The sequence below is a fragment of the Brachyhypopomus gauderio genome, chromosome 18, assembly GCF_052324685.1.
Source record: "Brachyhypopomus gauderio isolate BG-103 chromosome 18, BGAUD_0.2, whole genome shotgun sequence".
NCBI classification, from domain to species: Eukaryota; Metazoa; Chordata; class Actinopteri; order Gymnotiformes; family Hypopomidae; genus Brachyhypopomus; species Brachyhypopomus gauderio.
Window position 1 is genome coordinate 2695370 of NC_135228.1, and position 20255 is coordinate 2715624.

Sequence of the window (20255 nt, forward strand, 5' to 3'; positions counted from 1 at the left end):
TCCTAATTCCGGACCCCTATAAGGGTTTACCGGTCCCCTAAATGGCCTTGGCTGGCCTCTGAATCCTCCTCTAAAATTTCCTCTGAAGTTTCCTCCTGGTCTGTTGCACTCACGGGCAAAGTGGCCAAACTGTCCACAATTATAGCATACATCTAACTGTTGAGAATTTGGATCGAACCTTCCTCCTCTTCCTCTTCCAAGGTTTCCTCGACCTCTTCCTCTCCAGGCCTGCACTGGACTATACCCTGGCTGTGGGTAAGGAACAACAGGAACCCTTGGTGATGGCTGGAGCACTTGAGTTTGAACCTGGTTTGGCTGCTGCTGTGACTGTGGTTGATTAATTGGAGGCTGACTTTGTATAACCAGAGCCTGCTTCTTCTCCTTCTTCTTGTTATCCAGCAGCTGTATTTGATTAAGTTTTCTTAGAATCTCTCGATCTTGTTCTTTCTGGTCATGGTCTTTCTTCCTGTATAGCTCCACTTGATGGGCTATATGATCTGTATAAACACCCTTGGTCATACTTCCAAGACCAACTACTTCTGCCAGTTTGCTTCTTACTGGTAAGGGCAGCCCCTTCTGTATTTTTGCTCTCAGGATTGACTGCTCCATTTGATTCATATCTGGATCATGTCCTGTGACATTTCTCCAAACTTGATGTGCTCTTGACACATAGGCTCTTGGGTTCTCTTCCTGTCCCAGTGGCTCAATGAGAATATTATCAGGATGTACGTTTGTCGGAAATGTATCTCTCAGTGCTCCCCACACTCGTCCTCTATTTGCAGATAACAACTCAGGATCATTCACAGCAGTTCCCACATATCTATTCAGTCCAGCTTTCAATATGATCTCTTCCATAGCTGGAACCCCTAGAAGATTAGCCAAAAGTCTCTTAATGTCTCCTATGGCAGGCTGCGTCCCCACCATGATCTCTTCCAACTTTGAAATCCACGGATGTGCTCCATCTTGAAGAGTAGGCAACTTCTCAAGTATGTCTGACATGTCTGTATTCTGCCAGGGCTTGTACTCCATACTCTGCCCTCGAATGATGACTGGACACATCTTCTCAGGTCGCTTCCCTTTTCTTGAGCGCAATACATATTTTGCTTCTGATCTTAGGGAGCCTTGTCGCTCAACCTCCCTTGAGGCTCTCTTCTTGTCTTCTTTTGTCCCAGTACTAGATGCTGCCAGACAAGACCCTCTTGAATATGAAGAACTCCTACACTCAATATCTCCATCACTGTCTCCATTCTCACTTTCATTTGAACTTTCATCTTCTGAATCTTCTTTCCTCCACATTCTGTTTCCCTTCCTTTCCGCTCTTTCCAGCATTCTTCTGACCTCAGGGTCATATCCACCCCTGATTTCCTCCAGGTCACTTTCATCATCTTCAGAAACCATCTTCTTAACCTTCATTTTACCCTTAGTTTCCAGACTTACCATTTTCTTCTTGCTTTTAGAACTTGGATACATCTTGATAATTGTCTCTGCTTGTCCAGTTTCTATTATTTTATCATCTTCATCTCTGACATTATAGACGCCTTCTTGACTGATCACTGGGAGCTGAGGATAGATTTCCTTAAACTTCACTTCCTTCCTATAGGGAGGGGGCTTCTTTACCAGATCCGTGTGAGAGAAAGGTACGTCAATTTCGGACGTCAGCCGTTCCGTTTCTCTTTCACTTTTTGCTATATCTTCTGCACTTCTTTCTCTCTTTTCCTTTGCAACTTCTGTCCTTCCTTTTCAAACAACTGGAGAAACCCAAGCTCTGCATGTCTCTTCTCTTTGCGGTGTTTACCTTTCCTACCCTTCTTTTGTCCTGCCTTGTATGTGGACACAAGCACTTGCATTGTTTTGATCACATCCGGGTTAAGAGTCCCCTCCAGTGGCCATGGTTGATCTATATCAGGCCAACGCTTATTCCATTTCTCTGACATCTTTGCAATACCTTTAACTAAAGGATTATTCTTCTGCACTACATCAACAGGTGTAAGTACTTTTACTGCTTTACTGTCCTTTTCCGACATTGCAACAGCTCCCTTAATTCCCTTATTATAGGTTAAACTAACTACAACTACTGAGACTCCTTTAAAACTATTAAAAATTTACTGACTTCCTGCCTCTTTCTTTTTTCAAATTAATTTAATTTAATTATTTAAATTTATTTACGTACTTATTTATTAATCTTCCTTTTTTCAATAAGTATTTATAACTAATCAATTAACCAATCAATTTATTAAATTTATTTACCACTATTTTTCAACTCCAGAGGAATCAAACCACATTAATGTACATTCACAATACTGGTCACTCCCAAGCACTCTATCAAACTGTAAATAAAACCACTTCAAATATCCTAGAAAGAAAAACAACCCCAAGGGAAAAGCATAGACTCCAGCTACAGACCAACTATCACCAAAGGTATTCTCATCCACTGCAAGACAATCACCTACTCATTACCAATGCACAACTCCCATACACCTCAAACCACCATATAAACACAAATGGATCTCCAATACAACTCAAATAAGAAGTAACCATGCACAGAGATAAACTCTCACCTACAACTCCTTACAGAGTCTAAATCAAAGTAGCCTCAAGTAACTAAAGCATCAACTAGTCAATCTGTTGCCAAGGTTTGTTCTATAAAAAGACTACACAGCATGTAGTATCTTACATACACAGAAACAGGAGATGCATCTATTAAACCCCAAACTGAAAATTTCCTTTAACAGCTTAAATGTGAAACCAGACTAGATATATCAACATTAGTGACTTTAAATGGTTATACACATATATATTCAGGAAGCAGGTATTGGTCAAAAAGTTTGTCAGTAGACACACTGGCCTTTGTCAGGCTGGAGTTAGCAGACCTCAAGCAGTGGCCCCTCCTCCTTCTCCCTCTCTGACACACACACCATGAACAAACAAAGAAACAGACCAGAGTTTTAATGTCTCAACTCTCTGAGCAGCTTAACACAGTTCGCGCCAAGTTATCTTCCAACACGTATATCATATGTCTACAAAATGTCAATTAAAGTTCTATACCATACATGAAAAACTTCATTTTATTTTTCTCTATGCTTGTGCACACAAATGATCCTCCCTGATCTTTCTTTCAAAGAATAAATGTCCTTCTTTGGGGGCTCATATAATTTACTCAGATATCCTACGTCCACTCAAAAGAGGCTCATAGATTTTAACAAAGTCCCTGGAAAGAGGCTCATAAGTTCTCATCTTTATTCATAGTCCTCTTTCCGAAGGCTCATGCATTTTTATTTATTTATTAATTATTTATTTTTTAACAACTCAAGTCCCCCAAAAAGGCTCATAAATTTTCTATATCATATATAACTCAACTACTAACATTTATATAGGCCTTTATTTAATATAAAATCATATAATCCATGGAAACCAACTCACTCAGCTTCTCACACACATCTGGCATTCCACCAAGATACGCACACACACAGAGAGACCAACTCAGCTCGCACACACACACAGACAGACATCCAGGCAAAAGGACAACTCTCCACCTCAAACAAAGACACAAAACAACTCTCAACCCTAAACCAGGCATAAACTTACAAACCACTAAATCTCAAACACTCAGAGTCGACTCATTCATACACTTTCCTATAGCATGCTTTATAGCCGCTCCTTTTCTCATTTTCCTTTTCTCTTACTTTAAAATTTTTGCTACCATATGAGGTGTAGACAATTCAAATGTCAGGCTGCTTCGAACACAGCTCGTCAGCTAATGTTGAGTGGGAACCTACAATGAACCTCAGTGCTACACCACCAGTTCCATTGAACCGACCTGAAATTCACCTAGTGACTTTCCAGGATTTTGGCCCATCTAACATCGCCTCCCAGAGGGCTTTAAACCAAATCTGCGGCTTTTCCTTTAACTTTTAACCTTTAACTCTTAAAACTCATTTCTCATTATCTCTTAATCCTCTATTTATGCTTATTATTAGCCAATTGCCCTGGGCCCAGGGTTACCACTAGTCTCTTTACTTTTAACCAAATCAGACTATATCACAAAGCCAACTTTCATGCAGTGACTAATGTACACATGTCTTACTGTTAAGAAGTCAAGGGCCCAAACAACTTACTCTCGCATGGTGTTATTTAGCACACTGTTATCATTACTAGTTACGCTATTCTACACTTAAACCATTTCCTATTATTTACTTCAACTTTAAACCTTTATTTTCACTATTTCCCATTTATCTTTATTCCCATATTTCAACATATGCAACACAATAAACCCCAAATTTAGAACCCAAATTTAAACGGAGAATTTCTCTAACAGCAACACAGCATGGCACATAAATGATTCTTCTCGGTGCAACTGGACAGCAACCACACAACAGCCCTTACGAATAAACCAACACCCAAAACACGTGAGAAACCAGCTCACTCGTTTGTTGGCCTGGTGCAGGAATAAGTGCACAGAGGTCGTCCGGCAGCGCTGTCAGTCACAACACGGTCCCATCTGGGGTGCCAAGTCTTGAGGTGTATTCTTCTTCTCTAGCAATGCTGTGATGATGAATGAAGAAGTCTCCGCCGACACTGTCTTAGTTGTCAATAATAAGTTTATTATAAAAAAAAGAACAGCATCAAATCAAGCACCATGGTCTTGCTTGAGAGAGGTCTCGGGCCAATTGTGAATCTCCTCTCTCGAACACTGCATGTCCACTCATATTTATACACAAGTTAAACAAAGAAGTCGTAGAGTCCCTCACATCTGTAAACCATCATACATATTGATAAAGAAAGACGAGTAGGGTGAGAAGGGCCTCAAAACTTAGTCTAAACAGAGACAGGAAAAGGGCCCACCAGACCTTTGACCCCTGGACTAGGGTCCCTTTTCACCCAAACCAAACCCATATGTAAACCACATTCTTCAACCTCTTTGTCCTGCTCAACTGACCATAAGCAAGAAGAGAAATGAATTTTAGACCAGTTACAATTTGAACTTAAACACTACATAATGTATTACATAGGCACAGACACTACAGTACAAAGCACGATAAGGGGGAGGGGTCATAAAGTTTTATTGGGGGTCAATAAACTTGTCAAGATGGCTTTGATTACCAAGTTAAATCTACCCAATCCTATTTTATATATGTTGTGTCTGCCAAAACGTGTGGACATTTCAGCCTACAAGAAATCAACATCAAATTTGAGGAAACATGATGTGATAAATTTGCCGTATGTATAATTTTGTGTAATGCTATATCTCTGAGGTATACGTTTGTATGATGTAATTATTAAATGTAACGCAGTGCAATGCTAAAAACCAATTCACACTGAGTGTATACACTAGCAATATATGATGATTTATTTGAACCAAAGTTTGCTACAAATTGATTCAGTTGGCGTCAAGTTGTAGCTACACGTATTGGCTGACAGTCATCAGTTAGTGCCTTTGTGGAACACATTAAAGTTACACAGGCCTAATAATTAGCAACACACAAAAATACAAATTATTTATAATAAATAAATTTTATATATTTATTTATTTATAATAAATTATTTTTGTTATCATTTAGTCATTGTTTCCAGTAATTCTATTTCCCATGATGTAATTTATTGACACGAGACAGTACTCATGCATTTACTCACTACTTGAGTAGCTTTTTATCAAAGTACTTTTTAACTTTTACTCAAGTAAATTTGTGGTTGCATACTTTTACTTGAGTAACATTTGGTTCAAGTAACAGTACTTTTACTTGAGTAAAATTGTTGAATACTCTACCCACCTCTGCTTGTACACAGCCATACAGCATGTGTTACGGTTAGGGGTTCTGTGGTTTTCTTTTGGTGTTGTATCTGGTGTGCTTGCAGGTTCTCCAGAAGAGGGCGCAATGACGTGATCGACATCAGGTGCCAGTGTCATGTGATGCGAGATGAGATTGGATGGCGGGTCTTTAAAACCTCGCCTTGAGCAAGAAGCTGTACCTTGTGGTGTCTTGTGGTGGACACAGTGGACTCCACCTGGTCCTTGGGGGATACTGAGCTGTATTTGGCAGTTATTGTGACTGTTCTGAGCGCTACCGTTATGACGTATCTGTAGTGAACAGCTACAGATGCGCATCCAGCACGTGCTAGGTGATATGGCTCTAATAGCACCACAACGCCATTCACCAGTGTTATGAAGCAAATATTTGTATATGAAGGGAATTATTTGTTTGATTTTCACCTTACTTTCTGTGGGCGACAACTTTTGTCTTGCCAAAATCTGACCTTTCTGTGTTTATTAAATGATCAATATTTCTGCAGTAAAGCAAATTTATTTTTGTAAATTAAATCTCATTTGGGAGGGTTTCAGCTTTCATATGAGTCTGCGTGGTCTTTTATCGGATGTGACTGCTATTGGCTTTACCACCAACATTGGAGCTGTCATTGGATGTCATTACTTTGCCTCACGGCACACTGGATTGACTCTGCTTTTAATTTAAATCATACAGTATTGCATGCTCATCAGTTTGGTGGGTCTCATAGAGCAGAGCATGTAAAACAAGCAATAGAAGAGACGTTTAACACCTGAGAAATAGACAAGAAATATGAAATAGGCAAGAGATGATGTGGGTACAAAATGTTTCTATGTTCTATCAGGGACAGCACCACCTAGGGACACGGAGGATATGAAAGAGACAAATACAAGAAATACACAGAAGCACACACACACACACGAGAGCACACAAGGACACCATACACTATATCTGACCACAGAAAAGGCACAGCCATAACAATGCATTTTTTTTGTTGTTGAAACTGAAATAAATCGATATTGTACAACAATGGTTTACTGTCATCAAAACATTTATATATTCACTTCTACATGACAAATAACACACACACGGTTCAGCATGAAACCATTGTCTGTGTTTCAACTTACAATTTGTGCACGTGCAAGTTCTACTAATAAAACATAAAAACACTAAGAATACTATTCAATACACACACACACATACACCACAATGTAGTATTTACATACAAATTATAATAACAATAAAGTGCTATATTTAGAGAGAGAGATTGTGAGATACTGAGACTACAGCGTTTGTACAGTAGCAGCCAGGGAATATAAGACCTGTTTCTAAAGATGGATAACAGCCCTCTGATTGCTGGAAACAAGGAGGGGTGAAGTCCTGGAGATCCTGAAATTTCAGCTGGCCAGTGTTAAATGACACTGATTTTGGACTGGGATTAAATCTCACCCCTCTAAGCACTTGTCCTCATCGCACCCAGCACCCAGGGCATTACAATATGGAGGCTAATATATATTATTCACATTCTTTGAGATGATCAGCTTATCATTGACTAAGTGTCTGGTCTCAATGTTTATGGAAAATTTAATGAGCAACTTGATTCAGAAAATACTGAAACACTGAAAATGAGAGTGGTGAAGGAAGACCAAGTGTTAGTTCAGTGGCTGTGGTAAGTATAAGGCTTGGGTCTAGCACCATACTGTCACCAGCCACCAGAGGGAGCCAACAGGATAATCAAGCCAGATGAGCTACACCTGCTTGGTAGCCCTTATAAGCAGCTCACTCCCAAGATGCTGGTTGTTGAATCGTTGGTCAGTGTTCTGACGTACAGATCAGCCGGTATCTTTGGTAGAGGTTTCAGGACTTGCTCTTGGGCCTCTGATTCTGTTTCTTGTCTCTGGTTGCTTTCTCTCTTCAACAAGAAGCTTTTTAGCTCTAAAACTAAAAGGGCAAGTTTGTTCTCCTGTTTTTTTTTTCTTTTTTCCTGCTTTTGTTGAAATTTATTTCTGTTTCTGTCTTCTTGAATGAGAGGAAGTCCTTCTCTTCTATCTTTCTGGCTGTTCCCTTTTGTGATCAACCTGTTTTACCCAGTACTTTCACAGCTGTGCCATGTAGAAGCTAAGTTGTCCACAGTATTTAACTTGGCGGCAACGTGTGTTCCGAGTAGCAAATGTAGTCTTGATTAGTATATACATTTGATCTGGTGGGTTGAAATGGCCCTATTGCCAATTGTGACCTCCACCCCACTTTTTTTTGGTAAACAGAAAACATGTTTTTCCCGAATTTGACGGACCACTTGCCGGGGTTGCCAACTCTCACGCATTGAGCGTGAGACACACGCATTTGACCGTTTTCACACGGTCTCACGCCACACTTCCGATATCTCACGCCGAAAAAAAATATCCAGTTTATTTACCTCAGATCCACATATATGATTCAATACGTTACTAGTTCGCTAGCTCTGGCGCCATCCACCGGCGATATAACACTGAATCTGTGTCCATTTTACGTTCGCCACCCCCCCAGTCAACAACTTTCGTTCGCCACCCCCCGCTCAGCAAATTACACTCGCCACCGGCTCCAGGTTAAAATCTCACTCCAAGCGAACGTCAAAAGTTGGCAACCCTGCACTTTTTACACATGAAGGAGTTGTAATCTAAAATCAAACCCATCAACACCTATTACGCCATGACTGTCATGGCCATCTTGGTACCCATACGGAAGTGTTTAAAAATCAGACATTGGGATGCGTTTGTTGTACACAACTTTAAAATGCTTCACCACTGACTTGTTTTTCAGTGTGAGGTTCTTTTTATTTCTCACAATGCCACCTGCATGAGCAAGTATGTGATGGTTACAGTCACAATTCACCACATAATGATAAACATGTCAAGTCTACCTTGAGTTTTTAGAATTTAGTGCAATGCCTTTTGCTTTCATGCACGTTTTGCTACCAGCTGTAAGATAACCGTACATCTTGGGACCTCCCAAGCAGAACTCGGTAATGTAATCGCCACCACGCATCTAGTCAGTCAAATTGCCTAAAGGCCCCAGAGTGGGTTCCCAATCACCTTTATGAGAAACAAAAATTAGTGTCACTGTACAACAATCGGTCACCCAGTCTATCCATTAGATTATACAGTTCTAAACGGGCATGCACTGTTGTAAAGGCACCGAGGAACACATTAATGTTGCATGCCTGACAGCTGTCTCTTGCGGAATAGCACCACTGAATCAAAGCGGCTGTGTCCGACACAAATGAAAAGTGTTTAATGTCATAACCAGCCCCGTCGACAGGGGGGGGGAGACAACCGGGTCTGTTGTCCCGGGCCCCAGGGCCAGGGGGGCCCGTCAAACAGCCCAGCAATTTATTTTTTATTTAAAGTCTATAATTTTTTAATAATCTTAATCTTTCATTAATATAAAATTCTGCATGCAAAATAAGCTCAATGGCTAAAATATATATATTTTTTACCTATCTGCATATTTTTCCATTAAGTGCATACACCCCCGCCTCCCACTGAAAAATGGTTTGATCCAGCACCGACCATAACCGGCTGGTACCTGCCCAACAGCGGGAAATACAGTGGTGGATAGTTAAAGTAAATACAGAAATCTGGAGCGCAGAAAAGAAAGGAAAAACATTTACCTGACTAATTTTAATGTTGCATTGTGTTCCTGGTTTGAAAAGTGCTTGAATTTAGGCTAAAGTACTTGGAAAATGCTTGAAATTGTAACTACTTATTTTCACAACAAATAGCTATCTGACTGAACAGTTCTCTTGTATTATGTTAACAAATACGAGCCTCTTGCAATTCTAGGACGAAACATGAGAGAACGTGAAGACGTTAAGATTGGGCGTTTTGAAAATAAACGACCATTAACACTAGATACCCGACGGCCGCGAAAATTTTCACAAGGCTTATTAAGGTCCATGTAGCCCACTCCCCTGCTGTGAAGGGATTAACGCCCATTGTCTTGGTAATGCGGTGGAAGCGTCTCACCCCCAAGCTCATACGACTGCCAAGGCACCAAACGTGGTACAACTTCACGAAAAACTTGGTCACAAACAAGCAGACTGTATGTTACCGATCCTAAAACAAACAGCGGAAATTTTGTAGACTCGTGTTTCAAAAGGTACAATTCAAGCGCACGTAGAGACGACAGTTTCTCAAATGAGTCCCGTCAAACAATAAAAATAAATAAAATTGTTTGAATCTCTTTGTATATTGTTTGATGCTCTTTGTATATTTTCTACACTATATAATATTTGTTACACTTTCTGTTTCCGCGTTTGAATTCGCGTTTGAAAAGCTAAGAAATTATATGGCGCAATTATATATATATGGCTGATAAATGTTGTGATCTTTTCCAGTCTGCTGTTTAGGAGAGAAAAAGACAGGAAGAACAAATTCATGTGCTGTAAAACAACTTTATTTTGATCAAACATGGATGTCTATTCCGGGTTTCTTGAAGTGGAATGTCAAGAAAGTTGAGGGTGTACTCGCCAGATGCACTTGCCGCATGCAACACACGCGTTGATGCTGTGGAGAACAATTCAAGGTACACCTTACATTTTGAATAAAATCTTTCAGAAGACAAAAATACGTAACATATGTGGTGTTGCGTATGTAGGCCTACTTATCAACGTACCTTCATGTGGTTGTAGCCAACAGTTGCTACACAGCCAGGGTGTACTCGCCGCATGCAACGGGCCACCGGTGTGTTCCTGCACGCACCTTCATGATGTCTGTCAACGGCGCACTGCAAAGAACAAAGTACATGTTATATTTTGAACGAATTCATTCATGTGTACCAGCCAGGGACCCTCTTTCTTACATTTGCCGCAGGTTCATCGTTCATCGCTGCCAAGGTCAACGGGCCACCGGCGTGTTCCTGCGCGCACTGTGTATGCACGCACACAAGTACATGTTATATTTAGAACGAATTCATTTGTGTGTAAATTGATTCTGATTCCAACACACATGCATACCTTCATCCGCAGAGGCAGAATACGGACACAAGCGATGAAGAGAGCGATGAGCGATAGAGAAGGGCAAACCAGAATCATAGTCAATATCACAGGCATGGGTCATAACAGAACGGGAATCCAATTCCAGCAACCATGAGAAAAATAACCAGCAACCACCACGAGAAATAAACAGAGGACTAACACGGAAACAGACATGAAATGGCAGGAGATGCGGGGCAGACCGTGACACCCGGTGTCATGATGTGAGACTGTGGAACAGAAAGAGAAGAGATTTTTGGTTATGTTCAAATAATAGTGTGTGTGTGTGTGTGTGTGTATATATATATATATATATATATATATATATATATATATATATATCAGTAGCGAACCGTGACCATTAAACCTGGGCCCGCTACCATCCCCCCGAAAAAAGTTTCCTCTCCTAATTAACTACAATAAAGAAAAAAACTGAGACGACAGTACAGCTTTAGACACGCAATAAACAGTAATATCTGTACTAGATAACTTCTTAAGAAAATAAGGTTCCAACAAAATAAGGTTCACAGCTCCGTGTTCCTCGGAAGCGGAATATGTAAACAACGAGGACGTCAAAGGAATGAATCGGAACTAGCTAGTGGTGGTACGCTAACGACAGCTAGCGTCGCCACAGCGGGCGGAAATTATCATACAGTTAAGCCCGCCCACTAAGAGGGAAGATATGATTGGTCAATTTTACTGTCATTTGAAACTGGTATTGCGCTGAATTATAACTGCCAGGCCCTCTGTAAACGAACAGCGGGCATCACAGTGCTGATAGGGGGAGACACAGACTCACAGGCTTCCACTTAACCCCTCACCTTCCAACACAGATTGAATAGACACGGGTGAATAATTTATTTGCTTATATTTTTGTAATTGTTTAGATGTCGATTGTCAAACTGTAAGTAGATAAAATAAAATTGGATAAATTATATTATATATATTTATGTTTTAAGAATATTTTTAGGCCCTCTGAGAGGGCGTAGAGGGCCCTGACGGTTCCCCACTGATATATATATATATATATACAGTTGTGATCAAATTTATTCAACCCCCACTGAAATAAAGTGTTTTGGCCAGTTTGACATTGATTTTGATCATTTCAGTCATCTTATTTACAATTATATCAAAGAGGCACTTAAATATTATGTTATGTTTGTCTAATTTATATGATGGAATAACCACAAATGTCTTTACTGTGCTCACATCATTATCAGTTTTATTCAACCCCCTAGTGACATTATTTTTTAGTACAACATCCTTTTCCAGTTATGACAGCTTTCAAGCGTGAAGCATAGCTTGACACAAGTGTCTTGCAGCGACCTATGGGTATCTTAGCCCATTCTTCATGGGCAAAAGCCTCCAGTTCAGTCACATTCTTAGGCTTGCGCACTGCAACTGCCTTCTTTAGGTCCCACCAGAGGTTCTCAATTGGATTTAAGTCTGGTGATTGCGATGGCCACTCTAGAATGTTCCAGCCTTTCATGTTCAACCATGCTCTAGTGGACTTGGATGTGTGCTTCGGATCATTGTCCTGTTGGAAGGTCCAACGTCTCCCAAGCCGCAGGTTTGTGACTGACTCCATCACATTTTCCTCCAAGATCTCCTGGTACTGAAGGGAATTCATGGTACCCTGCACACGTTGAAGCTTTCCTGTACCATTAGAAGCAAAACAGCCCCAAAGCATAATTGACCCCCCGCCATGCTTCACAGTAGGCAAGGTGTTCTTTTGTTCATAAGCCTGGTTCTTCCTTCTCCAAACATAGCGCTGGTCCATTGTCCCAAACAGTTCTAATTTAGTTTCATCTGACCACAGTACACTGTTCCAAAACCTTTGTGGCTTGTCCACATGACTTTTGGCATACTGCAGTCGACTTTTCTTGTTCTTTGGAGTCAGCAAGGGGGTGCGTCTGGGCGTTCTGGCATGGAGGTCTTCGTTATGCAGTGCGCGCCTTATTGTCTGAGCTGAAACTTCAGTGCCCACATCTGACAGGTCTTTTTTCAGTTCCTTAGCAGTCACGCGGGGATTTTTCTCCACATTACGCTTCAGGTAGCGCACAGCAGTCGCGGTCAGGATCTTCTTTCTGCCACGACCAGGTAACGTTTCCACTGTGCCCTTTAACTTGAACTTGCGAATGATACTTCCGATAGTGTCTCTTGGAATATTTAACAACTTCGCAATCTTTTTATATCCATTGCCATTCTTGTGAAGAGCAATAACCTCTTCTCTTGTCTTCTGGGACCATTCTCTTGCCTTCACCATGCTTGGAAACACACCAGTAGATGTCTAGAAGGAGCTGAGTATCACAGTCCTTTTAAATCTGCCTAATTGGTGCTTATCATGCTTGATTGCTGCTCGTTGACATCCACAGATGTTTTCAATACCTGATGGAAAACACTGGAATGAACCTCTGTTCTTAGGAGTGGTAATCGTAAAGGGGTTGAATAATTGTGTCAATGAAGAAATCACAAAAAGGCCATTTAATACTTTATGACAATAAAAATTGATGCTATCTTAGTTGCATTTAGTTCTTTAACAAGTCCTTGTAAGATTTCATTATGAACACAATTACAAATGTGCACTGAATTCCATAAAACCCTTCGCAGCATTGGGGGTTGAATAAATTTGATCACAACTGTATGTGTGTGTGATTGGTTGTCTGTAACGTAGCTGTGTTAACAATTGTAAAGCGCCTTGGGTATTTAGATAAGGCGCTATATAAATTGAAACATTAATTCATTCATATATATATAAATATACTTATCGACGTACCTTCATGTAGTTTTAGGTACACAGTTGCCACACAGCCAGGGACACTCTGCCCTACACTTGCGACAGGTGTACTTGCTGCATGCAGCACACGGGGTTATGCTGTGGTTCCGGTTGCAGTTTGTCCGCACCTGACACGTAGGTGTGATAGCAAAAGGCTGGATGCAGACCCAAGTACATGAATTCAAAGGCACCAAGTTTGAAAACAAACATATACACATACACACACCCTTTGTCACACAGAACAGACAATGAACAACAATCACATTTATTAAAACTGCTGTTTCTGTACCACTGTCATCATGTTTGGTAGGCTAAACATAACTAATAGATCATACAGAACCACTGTACACAGGGCAGAAAAATTTTGTATATGGTCCTGTGCTGCTGAATTGTACATTTATGTAGTTTTGTAGTATACTTATGTAGTCATTAGTACTGGATTGTTCACTTATGTAGTCCTGTGTATTGCTGTATTGTACACTTTAGTAATCAGCTATTACATTATGTACGTAATCAGTGATTTGTAAAACAGACTATTGACTGCAGATGTCTTTGAAGAGTCTCCAGTCTGAACTGGGCTTGTGCTGGAACTGAACGTTTCTTGATCTGAAGGAGTAAACAGTGAAGGATCAACTTTATCAACTTAATTAACTTAAATCATTATTAGACAGAGAGGAATACAGATCCCCATACTTATTCAGGCTCCACAGACTGAAACCTGTAACAAAACCCCAATCAAACGTGAATATTAAACATTAGCCCACTATTACCAGTCACTATTTCATACACCTACCACTCTTAAACCACTGCACTGATGCCTGTTTATTGGGACCAAGTGTCCATAAAGACAGCACCTTTCCCATATACTCGTGTGACTTTAAAGAACACTTAATACTGTAATGTGAGCGCACTCAGCTCTATATATACACGCATTAACACTAGAAGCGCCGCGCCTCATTTACATACTTATACCTAGAAGCGCGGAGGGCCGGTCATCTGACCGATTTCACCACCTCCTACTAGCGCCGTGTTGTTTTCACCTACTTAAAGCGCGCCTCGGGCGGTCAAAAGACCGCTGAGTCTTTACACAGGGGAGCTGGTACGGACACATAATTAACGCTAGATGGCGTTTTGCACAAAAGGAAGAATGAGCCGCCCAAACAAAATATTCGTAATGGTGACATTTGCACGTAACGTCAATATGTTAACAAATTAATGTGACTAAACCTTTTAGAATCAGTGCCTTGTGACCTTGTTCTCAGTAGCTTTCCCATTGTCAGTTTTGTTTAGTTTCATATTGCATTTCCTGGTTTGTGCGAAAACGTAAATGCAAAATATAGTTTCAGTTTTGTTTCTTGGTTAGTGTAATAGTTTGCTTGGTTAGTGTAATAGTTTGCTTATTTGTCTGTGTGTTATTCTGTTGGCATATATGTCACTATATTATCATGTACGTTCGCCACACCACTAGCCCACTGGCCCGCACCCCCACTGTGAAGCGTTCACATCTTTTGTCTTGCTAATGCTACAGACTGCGCTGCAGCCTTCCACCCCCACATCCACAAAAAGCTTGTTCGATACTCAGAGTAGCAAAGTGAAGCCCGTAGACCGAGCTAAAGCAAGTTTGTTTGTATACTCAATGTTACGCCATTTCAAGTTTTAATGTCTAAAAGTTGTGTATGTTAGTGAATTGTAGGCTATGGTGAACATAACAAATCTACAAATAAATGTCTATAATGTTTTGTGTTAGACAAAGAACAAAAAGCATAAATAGGCAAAATAATTACAAAAATATCATTATAAAAGGTAGGCTATGTACCTTTGCGTAACAAAACGCAAAATTATTAAAATGATACGGATGGCTTCACGAATATAGTTGCCTCTGTCCTCTCTAATGTTCACTTTTTTATCTTGCCGTATTGTGTTGCCGTTTCAAATGAGGTGTTTGATCGGTGAATAGCCGATGTGTGATCCCACGTCCTAACGACCGTGTTATCACCGAGCGTTATCACCATTCGGTGATTTACATGTAGCGTATATTGCATAAGTTTCGTTCCCCACCTCAAATTAAGTTCCATTTATGTAGTGAATTGTGAACTTGAGAATAAACCTCTGCCGCTGTGGTTAATGTTCATGCACTGTTTGAACAATATTTATTAATTACAGCCAGGTTTTGGAGGTTGTAGAACACAGCTACAGGCCAACAACGGGTGCATCCCGTCTCTCTTTAGCGTATATTGAATAACTTTCGTTCCCTACCTCAAATTAAGTTCCATTTATGTAGTGAATTGTGAACTTGAGAATAAACCTCCACCGCTGTGGTTAATGTTCATGCAGAGTTTGAACAATATTTATTAATTACAGCCAGGTTTTGGAGGTTGTAGAACACAGCTACAGGCCAACAACGGGTGCATCCCGTCTCTCTTTAGCGTATATTGAATAGAATAGAATAGAATAAAACTTTATTGTTCTGCCGAAGCAGAAAATTTTTCTTTGGTTTCACCACCATACAACACAGCAACACCACAACCAAAGTAATAACGATAATCATAAGAACATAAAAACATACACAAACCTTAGAACAAATTAGTGTGAGTTGTTAATCTGTTTGATAGCATTAGGAACAAATGCTCCTTTATAGATCTTTTTTTTCACCAGAGGCATTCTATAACGCCGGCCTGAGGGGAGCACCTCAAACGCAGTATGAAGAGGATGTGTGGGGTCCCTAATTATTGCTACAGCTTTTCTAGACAAAGCTCTACTATAAAGGACGTCTAGTGACTTTTGTTGCTGGCCAATTATTTTCCCTGCTATCTTGATCGTTCTGGTCAATTTACTTTTATTTAGTACTGTCAAATGTCCGTACCAGACTGAAATATTGAACACCAGAATGCTCTCTATCAAACTCACATATACCTTACAGAGAATTTTACTCTCAACCCCAAACTCCTTCAATTTCCTAATTAGGTATAATCTCTGATTGGCTTTCTTGCATACACTGTCAACATGATCTGCGAAACTCAGCTGATGATCCAGTTGTATTCCCAAATACCTGAAACACTTCACCCTCTCCACTGATTGGTTACACAGTATAAGTGGTGGAAGAGAGTTTGTGTGATGTAAAATAAGCTCCTTTGTTTTCCCAGCATTAATTGACAAGTAGCTAGATTTACACCACTGTTCTAACTTCAAGACCTGAGCAGAATAATCAGAATTATCATTATCCTTATAAAAAAGTCCAACTAGAGCCATATCATCAGCATATTTTATCAACCTAAGATTATTCTCCTGCAGTCTCATCTCATTAGTATACACAGAAAAGAGTAAAGGCGACAAAACACATCCTTGAGGTGCTCCTGTACTTAAAATAATCTCATCAGAAAGCATTCCCTTTATACACACTCTTTGTGGACGGTCCGTTAAAAAGTCCTTAATCCAGTGCACAAGGCCCCCATTCACACCAAGGTCCATAAGACGCTGTAAGAGTATGCATATCTGCATTGTATTAAAAGCTGACGTAAAATCTATAAATAATATGCGTGCGTAGGCCTTAGGCTTCTGTAAATGGCTAGCTACCATATTCTCCATGATGAGTGTGGCATCTTCAGTCCCCCTATGTGCTTTATAAGCAAATTGTAATGGATCAAAGTGGTTTCCTATGGATAAGAACACAGCTACAGGCCAACAACGGGTGCATCCCATCTCTCTTTAGCGTATATTGAATAAGTTTCGTTCCCCACCTCAAATTAAGTTACATTTATGTAGTGAATTGTGAACTTGAGAATAAACCTCCACCGCTGTGGTTAATGTTCATGCACTGTTTGAACAATATTTATTAATTACAGCCAGGTTTTGGAGGTTGTAGAACACAGCTACAGGCCAACAACGGGTGCATCCCGTCTCTCTTTAGCGTATATTGCATAAGTTTCGTTCACCACCTCAAATTAAGTTCCCTTTGTTTTGATTTGTGTGTCAGCTTCACACAACTCAACATTCAAAACACAGCTTAGGTGCAGTCTTTGCACATTTGCCACAGACTAGTCGCTTACATGTCTGGCAGATGTCATACGTTTTGTTCCCTGAACATCTGCCGACTTGGCATTGTTTTCTTTTTGAGGGCGGGCAAGGAGCTTCAGGTAAAATTCGCTTTTGTGCCACTGCCCTAGCCGCTTTCGCCATTTTCTGCTATGCACACAGCTCCTTTACCAACTCGAGAATAAACCTTTGTCTGCTCAGGTTAACGTTCATGCACTGTTTGAACAATATATGTGCATTTATTGCAGTCAGCTGTTAGTTTGAACTGAGCATTATTTCGTTCAGCCTCTGCCTCTGTGTATTTCAGAATTGCGCCCCACATTTCTGTGTCAATCAAACACAGTAAGCTGGTCAGTGGACTTTTAATTTTGTCCTTGGCATAACACGTAGGCCCTGGGGTTTCTCTCACAATATTGCACTCTTGTGCTCTACCCCGAGGTTTGCCAGCAGTTTCAAACCACACCATACCGTCTTTGGCCTGAAATGAGTCACCACCACACTCAGTTTCAGAGTCCGATTCTGAATCAGATTCAAGATTCAGATCCATTTCACTTTCGCCCTCTCCATCCGACACCTCACATTGTTCGCCTTCCGATTCCATCTCATCAATATTGCACAGCATGTCCAGCACTTGCTTTGGGGTGTACATGATTCTCTGTGCCATTTTTATAATGCACTATGCAACCTTTCAAACGCCCAAACCGAGGAGTCACGCAAACTGTGTTGCTGTTCGATCACACAAACCGAGCTTTCAAGCAAACTGTGTTGCTGTTCGATCACCCAAACCGAGCTTTCAAGCAAACTGTGTTGCTGTTCAAACGCCCAAACCGAGGAGTCACGCAAACTATGTTGCTGTTCAAACGCCAAAACCGAGCTTTCAAGCAAACTGTGTTGCTGTTCGATCGCCCAAACCGAGCTTTCAAGCAAACTGTGTTGCTGTTCAAACGCCCAAACCGAGGAGTCACGCAAACTATGTTGCTGTTCAAACGCCAAAACCGAGCTTTCAAGCAAACTGTGTTGCTGTTCGATCGCCCAAGCAGAGTTTTCACTCAAACTGTGTAGCCGCGTCCCGACGAATTTATAGATCACGTTGCCTCATGAATGCTATTGTGAATAAAGTGTTCATAACAGCACCGCCCATGCCATCATCTCAGTTTCGCTCGCAAAGGTATGCATTTACATACATAACTTGCATTCTGCTTAATTCTTTTGTAATGCCAGTGTGTCAAAAGCAGCCATACATAATGTATGTATCTAACAGCTAGCCCTGGCGAAGAGGGATTATACCCGAGAGATCATTTCTTTGAGATATTGACTTGATAAGTAGGCTAATTACCATTCGCAGAATTCCTGCAAACTACTAAAGCATTTATTAGGCAAAGCAAGACGCTCTCACGGTTTGAAAACCATTGAAGCAAACTTATATATAGTATATATTAAATAATATTAATAAATAAAGTATATCTTATCTTTGCGACACCCGCTGGCAGAAAAGAGAATCACAGTCTTGAAGTGTAGGCGACGACAATATTACAGAGATACGAGCGAAATCGATTGAAACTAGCATGTGCAGGGTTTCTTTTAACAATGTAAAAATACTAGTTTATTAAAAGGACAATTCTGGGAAAAGTCATGAAAGGAGGGTTCTGAAATTGGATCCAGTGCAAAGATATTATTTTTTTTTGTGCTGCTGCGGTCAAGTGACCGGTGCTCGGCGCTTCTAGGTATAATTAGGTCGACCAGAGGCGGCGCTTCTAGTAGACGTCACAGCGGTCAAATGACCGGAGCTTTGGCGCTTCTAGTGTTAAATATTTTTAGTTTTCATATAACAGAAACAAATGTAGTATTTAGGAACAATCCCTGAACACTCATATGTGTCACTTCTCAATTCCATATTTCAGGTCTACATTCTATTACTATCATATTTTGTATATTTCTTTAATTGTATATTTCTTATTCTCAAGCACTTTGTAAGTCACTCTGGATAAGAGCGTCTGCTAAATGAATGTTCAACTTATATAGCGCCTTTCTAGATACTCAAGGTCGCTTTACAATTTTTTAACACCAGTACAACTCTTACACTACCAATCACACACCGGCAAGAAGCGGCAGCCGATTGCGCACAGCATACTCTCTGCCAGGATCCACAGCCCCCTGGGGGACTGAATGGGGTGCAGGAAGGGGAGAGAGAGGACAGATCCTAGTGGCAGAGCACCATCCACCACTGGGCATACAAGCACACACACTCAGACAACAACTTGTTTTTATTGAACATGAAGACACACAGACACACTTAAGGAGAATTTGTCAGGGAATCAGGGACTGCCAATTTACCTAATCTCCATGTCTTTGGACTGTGGGAGGAAACCAGAGACCCTGGAGGAAACCCACACAGACACAGGGAGAACATGGAAACTCCACTCAGATAGGGACTTGAACCCAAGACCTCAGTGCTGAGAGGCAAACGTGCTAACCACCAGGCCACCGTGTTGCCATAAATGCCGTAAATGTAAATGTTTTGCTGTCTGCTTATTGTGGAAATCATTGTGATGCCACTCAGTTTGATTTCACAAAATAAGCATCCAAATCAGTTTCATCCAGAACCATCCATTTATCTCCAAAAACTCTGCTTCCTTCTAAATTGGTGCAATCCAGG